Source organism: Gadus morhua, chromosome 2 (assembly GCF_902167405.1).
Source record: "Gadus morhua chromosome 2, gadMor3.0, whole genome shotgun sequence".
Classification (NCBI taxonomy): domain Eukaryota; kingdom Metazoa; phylum Chordata; class Actinopteri; order Gadiformes; family Gadidae; genus Gadus; species Gadus morhua.
Genome location: NC_044049.1, coordinates 6,416,604 through 6,425,567, shown reverse-complemented (window position 1 = coordinate 6,425,567; position 8,964 = coordinate 6,416,604). Strand labels below are relative to the sequence as shown.

Here is an 8,964-nt window from a genome sequence, read left to right as displayed (position 1 = left end):
TTGAGATTTTGCTCTCAGAGTGCACCAGATTAATGCATGTTCAAAATCTTTGCCTGGGGGGGGGGGGGCGGGCCCCGCCCCCAGGCATTTGTCCCCCCCAATGTTGAAACCATGGCTACACCAGAACAGTTTAGCTCTTAGTTATTGCGTGTGCGACATGTTTTAATCTGAGCTACGGAACCTTTACGGCTTGAGTGGCGAGTGGAAGAGTGGAAGACTTCATGCCATCAGTGCTGAAGATTCATCCGGTGTTAACCAGTAATAGTTTGCATAGTGCGAGGCGACCGTCCTTGCTAGGTAGTGCAAAGTTTGTTTATTCAGCTATATTACTAGCCCGTCGCCAACGTTGGAAGCCTTGTCACGCCAGAGAACGAAGAGCCAACCAGTTCACTGCTGCAGCCCGGGACGTATCTGGCTCATCTCACCTGCTCTCTCCCTCCACCTCCCTCTCCAAAGCCATTGATACACGGTGCGTTGGGTGATTAAATAGGCCACCCTGCCACCCAGGACTCTACCTTTCTCCACGGACAGCAACGCGCTCTCGATGGACATGTTCAATTGGTGAACGGTCAGCACATACGTGACGTGGACAATCCGAACCAAAAGGAACATTGAACTAAGAGTGGACATTGAGTGTGGTTATGTGTATTGTACAAAAACGTTTCTGAAGTTATTATTATATGTTACTATTGTGTGAATTGTATTAATGCTGTTGTTATTTACATGTGAGGTCCATCTGCAGTGTATGGTATTAGAGGTACCTGCTGATAGTGTTGATTGAAAGTGGTATTGAGCCACTGGTGAAGTGGATGTTGTTGATATAAGATTTTGGACGTTATATGGTGGTTACATGCATTTGATTTATACATTTATTATTTTATTTCATTTTATTTTATTACTTTCCTATTTTATCTAATATCAGAAGACTAGTACTTAGTATAATAAATAACCACTCGTTTTTCAACTGTTACACTATTGCTTTTGTTTTTCCATCTTCTCTGAAGTAGGGGCGTCTCATCCTCTGTCCATAAAGTATAGTGGTTAGGGGGAATACAGGGTAAGACACACCGATACCTTCTGATATTCCGTCCTTTAGGTCTTCACCGTGACAGGTTAAAATCCTAAAGCCTAAGCTATTGTACTTCAACTGAGCAGGTAGAGCAGACACGAGACTAAGGTTGAATCCCATTACTTGGCTCGCTTCAAAATCTCAGCCCTAACCCTCGCTGTTGCGCGTTCACGCGCCGTGGAGCCATGTCCCAATACCATTTTAAAGGTAGCTTAAGGGGTAGGGGGAGGGCTAACATCCCCTCAAAATTGAGATTTTCGATGGGCACCCTCAAAGCGCTTCAGTTGTGACTTGCTCCCACAATACCTTGCGAGAAAACGGAAAATCAAGAAATATCCTAGACAAGATGGAGGGCGAAAAGATGCGACAGGATAGGAAAAACCCAAATGTAAGTGTTTTCTCTGTAATTAACTAGTAATTATTTTATTAATTATACTCTGCAGCCCGGCCGCGGGCTTCGAAGCCCGGCCGTGGACTCTCGGAAGATCGCGAAAGTCCGCGGCCGACTTTCGCGGAAGATCGCGAGGCCGACTTTCGCAGGCCGCCCGACCCCGGTTCTCGGCCGGCAGCCCGGCCATCGACCGGGCTATGCAGCACGGCCGTCGACCGGGCTATGCAGCCCGGCCGTCGACCGGGCTCTGCAGACCGGGCTGCATATCATGTCGTATGATATCCAGATCTTCCATGTTCTAGTGACTCCAGGTTAAAAATAAGATTTATACTAATATATTATATTATATTAGTAATATTCTATAAGTAATATTATATATACTAATATATTATATTATATTAGTAATATTCTATACGTATTTTTATATACTAATATATTATATTATATTAGTAATATTACATCGTTAATCAATGTATTTTTTGGCAGTACTATATTGTGTACATAGCTATTATATATTGTACATAACATATGGCCATATCAACCAGTTCTGGCATATAATTCCTAATTCCTTCTTATTCGTTTTCTTTCAGGACTTCGTTGAGTCCACTGCCACCAGCCCCCCCCCACCTCTCCCTCATGCTCCTCCACCCCAGGCACCTCTTCCACCACCCCAGACACCCCTTCCACCACCCCAGACACCCCTTCCAAGAGGAGAGTGCCAGGGAGCAGGCGAGGCATGAGGAGAGCGAGGCAAAGTTGGCGGAATGGTTGAGAAGATGTGATTCTCCACCATTCTCTCAAAAGCTGAGAGAGAGAGCTTGTGTGTGTGTGTGTATTTTTAGGTGTGCGTGTGTGTGTATTTTTAGATGCGTGTGTGTGTATTTTTAGATGTGTGGTTCAGTGTTTCTTATTTAAATAAAGTGTTTCTTCTAAAGTGTTCTTGTTCATAACCGATTATTATCTAAGGGTGCACTCACACTAGGCCATCTGGCCGTGGCCGTGGCCTAACCATGCTCAAATCTGCCAGTGTGAGTGTGGCCAGTCTGGCCAGGCCGGGCCAATTTGGCCACTTGGGAGAGGTGTGCTGCTACGGCACGGGCCGCTACGGTACAGATGCTAATGAGCCGACACGCGCACACGCACGGCTACGCAACCTGAGCTGGATGACGTATAGTCAATGCGACGACCACGGACATAATAAAGGCGACGAGCCTTCTTTCCCATTAAACGGTAAACATCGCGTCAAGAAGTTCAACTGTTGGTGTGTTCTCTGTGTTGTTGTCCATTGTTGTTAAAACTCTGACTGGCGGCAGACTTTATTATGGTCCATGCAGCGGACGCTTGGTGATGACGTGTTACGACGTGATGACGTATGTACAAGAGCCTTCCGTGGCCAGGCCACAGCTGCGACGGCCAACGGCCACGGCCAGATGGCCTAGTGTGAGTGCACCCTAATACCACCTTTAACATGTAGCTAAGTGACATTCAAAATAAAGGTATATTACGAGGGACAAATAGTATTAATTTTTTATTTTTTTTTGAATACTTTATTTAAACATGCCAATTACAAAATATAAATACCATTTCAGGTTAAACATCTTTACAATGGGTCTTGCTCGTTGCCCGAGACAATGGCAGCCAGTCTGTCTCTTGTAACATTACCAGGGGTCTGGTTATCTGCTAGGGGGCACGGGGAGGCCATGATGACGTCACAGGGTAGGGTTGTCCCATTTGGTAGGGGATCGGTTAGGGGTAGCAATGAGGGGTAGCAATGAGGGGTAGCAATGAGGGTTAGGGTTGAGACAGTGAGCAAAGAAACGGGATTGGGCCTTAGGTCTGGGGGTTAGGGACCTAGATCCTCTAACTTCCAGCCATTCAGGGAAGAGTGATTTACCCCTACCAAGCGGACGTAGGTCCCGTCAGCTACCGCCTACATAAACATACTGACTAGAATGTTTTTTTGGACCAGGCTGTAAATAGGTCTAATAAGACTGTGAAAATGGCCTGTTTAACAAGTGAGTCAAAGAAAAATTGCTCACTTTTGGTACCACCTCTTAGTGGCTACCCGCTGCTACTGCAATGTTTGTCACTTCCGCATTGGAGCCTTGTAGCACTCGCTGTGGTTGGGGCTTGGTAAAGACACGTAAGAGCTTCCAAATCTCCGAGCTGCTTTGAAGGCGACATAAAAACACCGGCAGCGGAATAGAAAGACGCCCTTACAGAGAGGGGAGCCCGAGACTCGCATAGACTGTACTTAACGATTACTGTGCATCGCTTACTAACTGTAAGTAAATCATTATTTTAACATTTACTATCAGATTTACATTACATTCAACGATTATTATATTTTTGGAATATAAGAGATATTCTTTTTGCTATGCCATTTGTTTCAGCAAAAGTGTTATTATGTAGGCTAACATATGCTGGGTTGCGAACTCTCACGCTTTCAGCATCAATGTCACGCTTACGTAAGAAATATCACGCCAAATAGCCTATCTTTAAAAAAAAAATAAAAAAAAACTTTTCTCCGTCCGTTGATCACTCACTACTAAACCAAATAATATACAGGAAACAGGCTTGTTAGATTTATCTATCTATGTATGCATCTATCTATCTATCTATCTATCTATCTATCTATCTATCTATCTATCTATCTATCTATCTATCTATCTATCTATCTATCTACCTACCTACCTACCTACCTACCTACCTACCTACCTACCTACCTACCTACCTACCTACCTACCTACCTACCTACCTACCTACCTACCTACCTGTTTTCTTCACTTCGTTTTTCCCAAGTACAATATGAGTCATGCAGTTATTCATTGTGAATCTGAGTCAACAGAAGCCCAGACAGCAAAATGTAATTGGGCCACTTTTTATTCTGTGTATTCTGAATCAGGGTTCAGTAACAACATGTAGGCTATTCCATGTCACACAGAACGTTTGTACATACATGGTATATGAGATAAACTGTGTATGCTGTTGCACTACATGTTTACATATATGAGTTGATGATTCTGAACATTATCTCTCTCTCTCTCTCTCTCTCTCTCTCTCTCTCTCTCTCTCTCTCTCTCTCTCTCTCTCTCTCTCTCTTAGCAAGTGCCTTTCGAGCTAAGCACGGCAAGGACAAGTCAATGTAGGAATTATAATGCCTACATAATCCATAGGCTATGTTACAGTTACAAACATTTTAATCAGGATATAATATTTTAATTCTGATTTAGCATTAATTCCATCTTGTTACTTTTCAATATATGTCATTAGGCTAAATAAAGTCACGTTTGGCAATGAGAGGGGTCCAAGTAACCTATTCTCGCAATATAGACCCTAAAGGTTTTCTCATGGTTTGACAGCCCTCCTCAAAACAAAATTACAAGGTGTTATCAACCAATAACCAAATTTCAAACTAATTAAAGGACATGACACACTGTTACTATTGTTACCTCTGTTATTATTATTATTATTATTATTATTATTATTATTATTATTATTATTATTATTATTATTATTATGACACACTGTTAGCTTCTGTTAATTTCCTTCTTTCTGGGTCAGACTGGGAATAAATTCTGAGGTCTTGGTTAAATACATATCTATAGCAGCAGGTGTCTGACTCAGCAGTTCCCATGTCAATGCATGATTAAATGCATGATTAAAAAATATCTAAACACATTTTGAATGTCCTACGTCAACAACAGCCAATGGCTTTTATATAAGCTGTCCTTCAATTTGTTTATACTAAGTGAACAAGGACTGTTTTGTAAAAAGAATTTGGGTTAGGGTTATCAGAAATGTAGGCCGGGCGCGCGCTCCATACGCGTCCACTGATATTTTGCAGAGTCTCATTCCAGCCAAAGTTGGCAACCCTGCATATGTCAAAATATAGTTTTATATGAATGATATGTTATACATAAATAGATATAAAATCAATGCTACCTATAGATTATAGAATCCCTTTTTCAATTTAAAGTACACAATTATATTTTCTAACGCTTCTTTTAACTGTTAACTCCCTGACAGCTATCCTCAGCAAGATGTCTGCTGCTAATGGTGTAGCGGTCGGTATTGACCTTGGCACCACCTTCTCCTGCGTGGGTGTGTTCCAGCACGGCAAAGTGGAGATCATCACTAACGACCAGGGCAACCGGACCACACCCAGCTACGTGGCGTTCACAGACACGGAGAGACTCATCGGAGACGCAGCCAAGAACCAGGTGGCCATGAACCCCACCGACGCCAAGCGCCTGATTGGCCGAAGGTTTGACGATGCGGTGGTGCAGGCGGACATGAAGCATTGGCCATTCACGGTGCTGAGCGACGCGGGGAAGCCCAAAATCCAGGTGGAGCACAAGGGGGAGAACAAGTCCTTCTACCCCGAGGAAGTGTCCTCCATGGTCCTGGTGAAGATGAAGGAGATCGCCGAAGCCTACCTGGGCCAGGAGGTGTTGAATGCCGTCATCACGGTTCCAGCTTACTTCAACGACTCCCAGCGTCAGGCCACCAAAGACGCAGGAGTGATCGCCGGCCTCAACGTCCTGAGGATCATCAGTGAGCCCACGGCAGCCGCCATTGCCTACGGTCTGGACAAAGGCAAGAGCAGCGAGAGCAACGTCCTGATCTTTGACCTGGGTGGGGGTACCTTCGACGTCTCCATCCTGACCATCAAAGACGGCATCTTTAAGGTGAAGTCCACGGCCGGAGACACTCATCTGGGTGGAGAGGACTTTGACAACCGCTTGGTCGACCACTTTGTGGAGGAGTTCAAGCGAAAGTTCAAGAAGGACATCAGCCAGAACAAGAAGGCTTTGACAAGGCTGCGCATGGCTTGTGAGCGAGCCAAGAGAACCCTATCGTCCAGCTCCCAGGCCAGCATCGAGATCGATTCTCTGCACGAGGGCACCGACTTCTGCACCTCCGTCACCAGGGCACGCTTCGAGGATTTGTGTTCAGACCTCTTCAGGGGAACCCTGGAACCTGTGGAGAAAGCCCTGAGGGACGCCTTGATGGACAAGGCCCAGGTCCACGACATCGTCCTGGTGGGAGGCTCCACGTGAATCCCCAAGATACAGAAACTCCTGCAGGACTTATTCAACGGCAGGGAGCTCAACAAGAGCATCAACCCAGACGAGGCTGTGGCTTATGGCGCCGCGGTGCAGGCCGCCATTCTCAGCGGCGACACGTCGGCGAACGTCCAGGACCTGCTGCTCCTGGACGTGACGCCCCTTTCCCTGGGCATCGAGACGGCCGGAGGACTCATGACGCCCCTGATCATACGGAACACCACCATCCCCATCAAACAGACTCAGGCCGGCTTCACCACAATCACTGACAACCAGCCTTGGGTCCTGATCCAGGTCTTTGAAGGAGAGAGAGCCATGACCAAGGACAACAACCTGCTGGGCACGTTCGAGCTGTTCGGACTCCCGCTCGCTCCGAGAGGGGTGCTTCAGATCGAGATCACCTTCGACATCGACGCAGACGGTATTCTGAACGTGTCTGCTATGGAACAGAGCACGGGCAAACAGAACAAGATCACCATCACCAATGACATGGGCCGCCTGAGCACGGAAGACATTGAGAGGATGGTGCAGGAAGCAGACCAATACAAAGAAGAAGACGAGCAACAGAGGGAGAATATAGCGGCCAAGAACGCCCTGGAGTCCTACGCCTTCAACATGAAGAGCAGCCTGCGGGAGGACAACCTGAAGGACAGATTGAGTGAGGAGGACAGGAAGAAGGTGGAGGAGAAGTGTGAGCAGGCCATCCTCTGGCTGGAGAATAACCAGCGCGCGGAGAAAGAGGAGTACCAGCACCAGCTGACAAAGTTGATGAAGCTGTAGGCCTTCTTGAGCTTAGGGGGGGTGGTGGTGGTTAGGGGAGGGAATCTCTTGGAACCTCATGATTCGATTCGATTCCGATTATGAGGTCAACTATTCGATTATCGATGCATCTTGATGCAATTTTCTTTTCTTTTTTACAGTTCCATGCCTGATTTTAAATATATACGTGAGTATATGCTCAAAGTATACGAGTTTTCTACTCAGAGTTTGCTAATCACTTCCTACTATTGTGATGATCATTAAAGACATCAACAGATGAACCTTATCTAATATTTTATGAGAGAAAAAGCTTTATTCCAAAATATGACTTTCTATGAACAATGCAATTATCAATGCAGCTTGCATTACAACACAATGTAAAAAATAAAACAGATCAGTTTTCTTTTCTTTCTAATATTTATTTTCTATGTCATTAAAGAGTTCTTGTGTCTGGCTGTGAGTTTGCGTTCATGCTATGCGTAGGCTGAATCGCAATTGTGTCAAGACAGATCACATTGGCCAATACGCACTGAAGATAAACTAAATGTATCCCTTTCTGGCGAACAGAATGTTGCAGCAGGCAAACAAATTTAAAATAGGAAAAAAAAAGGTCATGGTTTTTCATGGGTAGTGTGGCAGCGGGTGGCGGAGCGTTTCCGAAGTTAACTCCAGGGGCGGTTCTAGACCAATTTTCATGGGGGGGCCAGACTGGGGCCAGTTGTTTTGTTGGAAGGCCACATTGAACCCGGGACGCAAAATATTTAGTTTAGTACTAAGCAGAGAATTGGACTCGAGTCACATGACTAGGACTCGAGTCAGACTCGAGTCATGATTTTGATGACTTCAGGCTTGACTCAACAAATTAAGCATGACTTGCGACTCGACTTAGACTTGACTGTTATTGACTTGAGACTTGACTCTGACTTTGCCTCTTTGACCTGTAACTACAAAAAAGTCAAAAACATTTATTGTTTTAGATATCTAAAATATTTCCCGCCTGGAGGGCTAGTCTAGACACCCAAGACCAGGGGTGGACAGGCCATCGGGAGGTTCGGGAGATCTCCAGAATGGCCAGACGGTTTCAGGCCGAGCCGGCCGGCCGTCATTTGTCCTTTTTTTATTATTATTATTTTTTTAAGAAAATAAAAAAATATAAAAGTGACTTCGGCTGGCCTGCTAGATATTCGCAAACAGCGCGAAACGATAACCGCCAAACCTTCCCGTTTACCTCCCTCTGAAGTCACAGAGGGATACGAAAACGTTGAAAAGGAACAGGACACAGCAGCATAGATATGAAAGGTGCACTAACGGGAATGTTTGGCAATATAATAATGACTTAAACTCCTAAACTCATTAATATTAGTCTTAAAAAAAACACATAAATTAAGAGAATATCCACTATTTCCTTTAAAGTATTGGCCTGCTAAATTAGAATTAATTGATGCTTGTCATTTTCATGCAAATGTAGCTCTACCGTCAACACAGGCAGCTTCAGGGTCAAGCAAAGCGGAAGCTGAGCTATTTGTACACCAAGATGAGGGATCTCATTGCATTGATTTGTATATTCTTCCAGCCTCAACAACCCCCCAGAAATGCTATGTGTATCTATGAAACCAATGATGGTATAAACAGAAAGTGGCTCACATGCTGTAAAAAAGACAACTCTGTTCTGCTCA

General features: G+C 44.9%; 1 pseudogene; it reads left to right on the top strand.

Annotated features, from left to right (window-relative positions):
* Window positions 1–3,622: 3,622 nt before the first annotated feature.
* LOC115561022 (heat shock 70 kDa protein-like) lies at window positions 3,623–7,668 on the top strand (annotated as a pseudogene).
* Window positions 7,669–8,964: the final 1,296 nt, after the last annotated feature.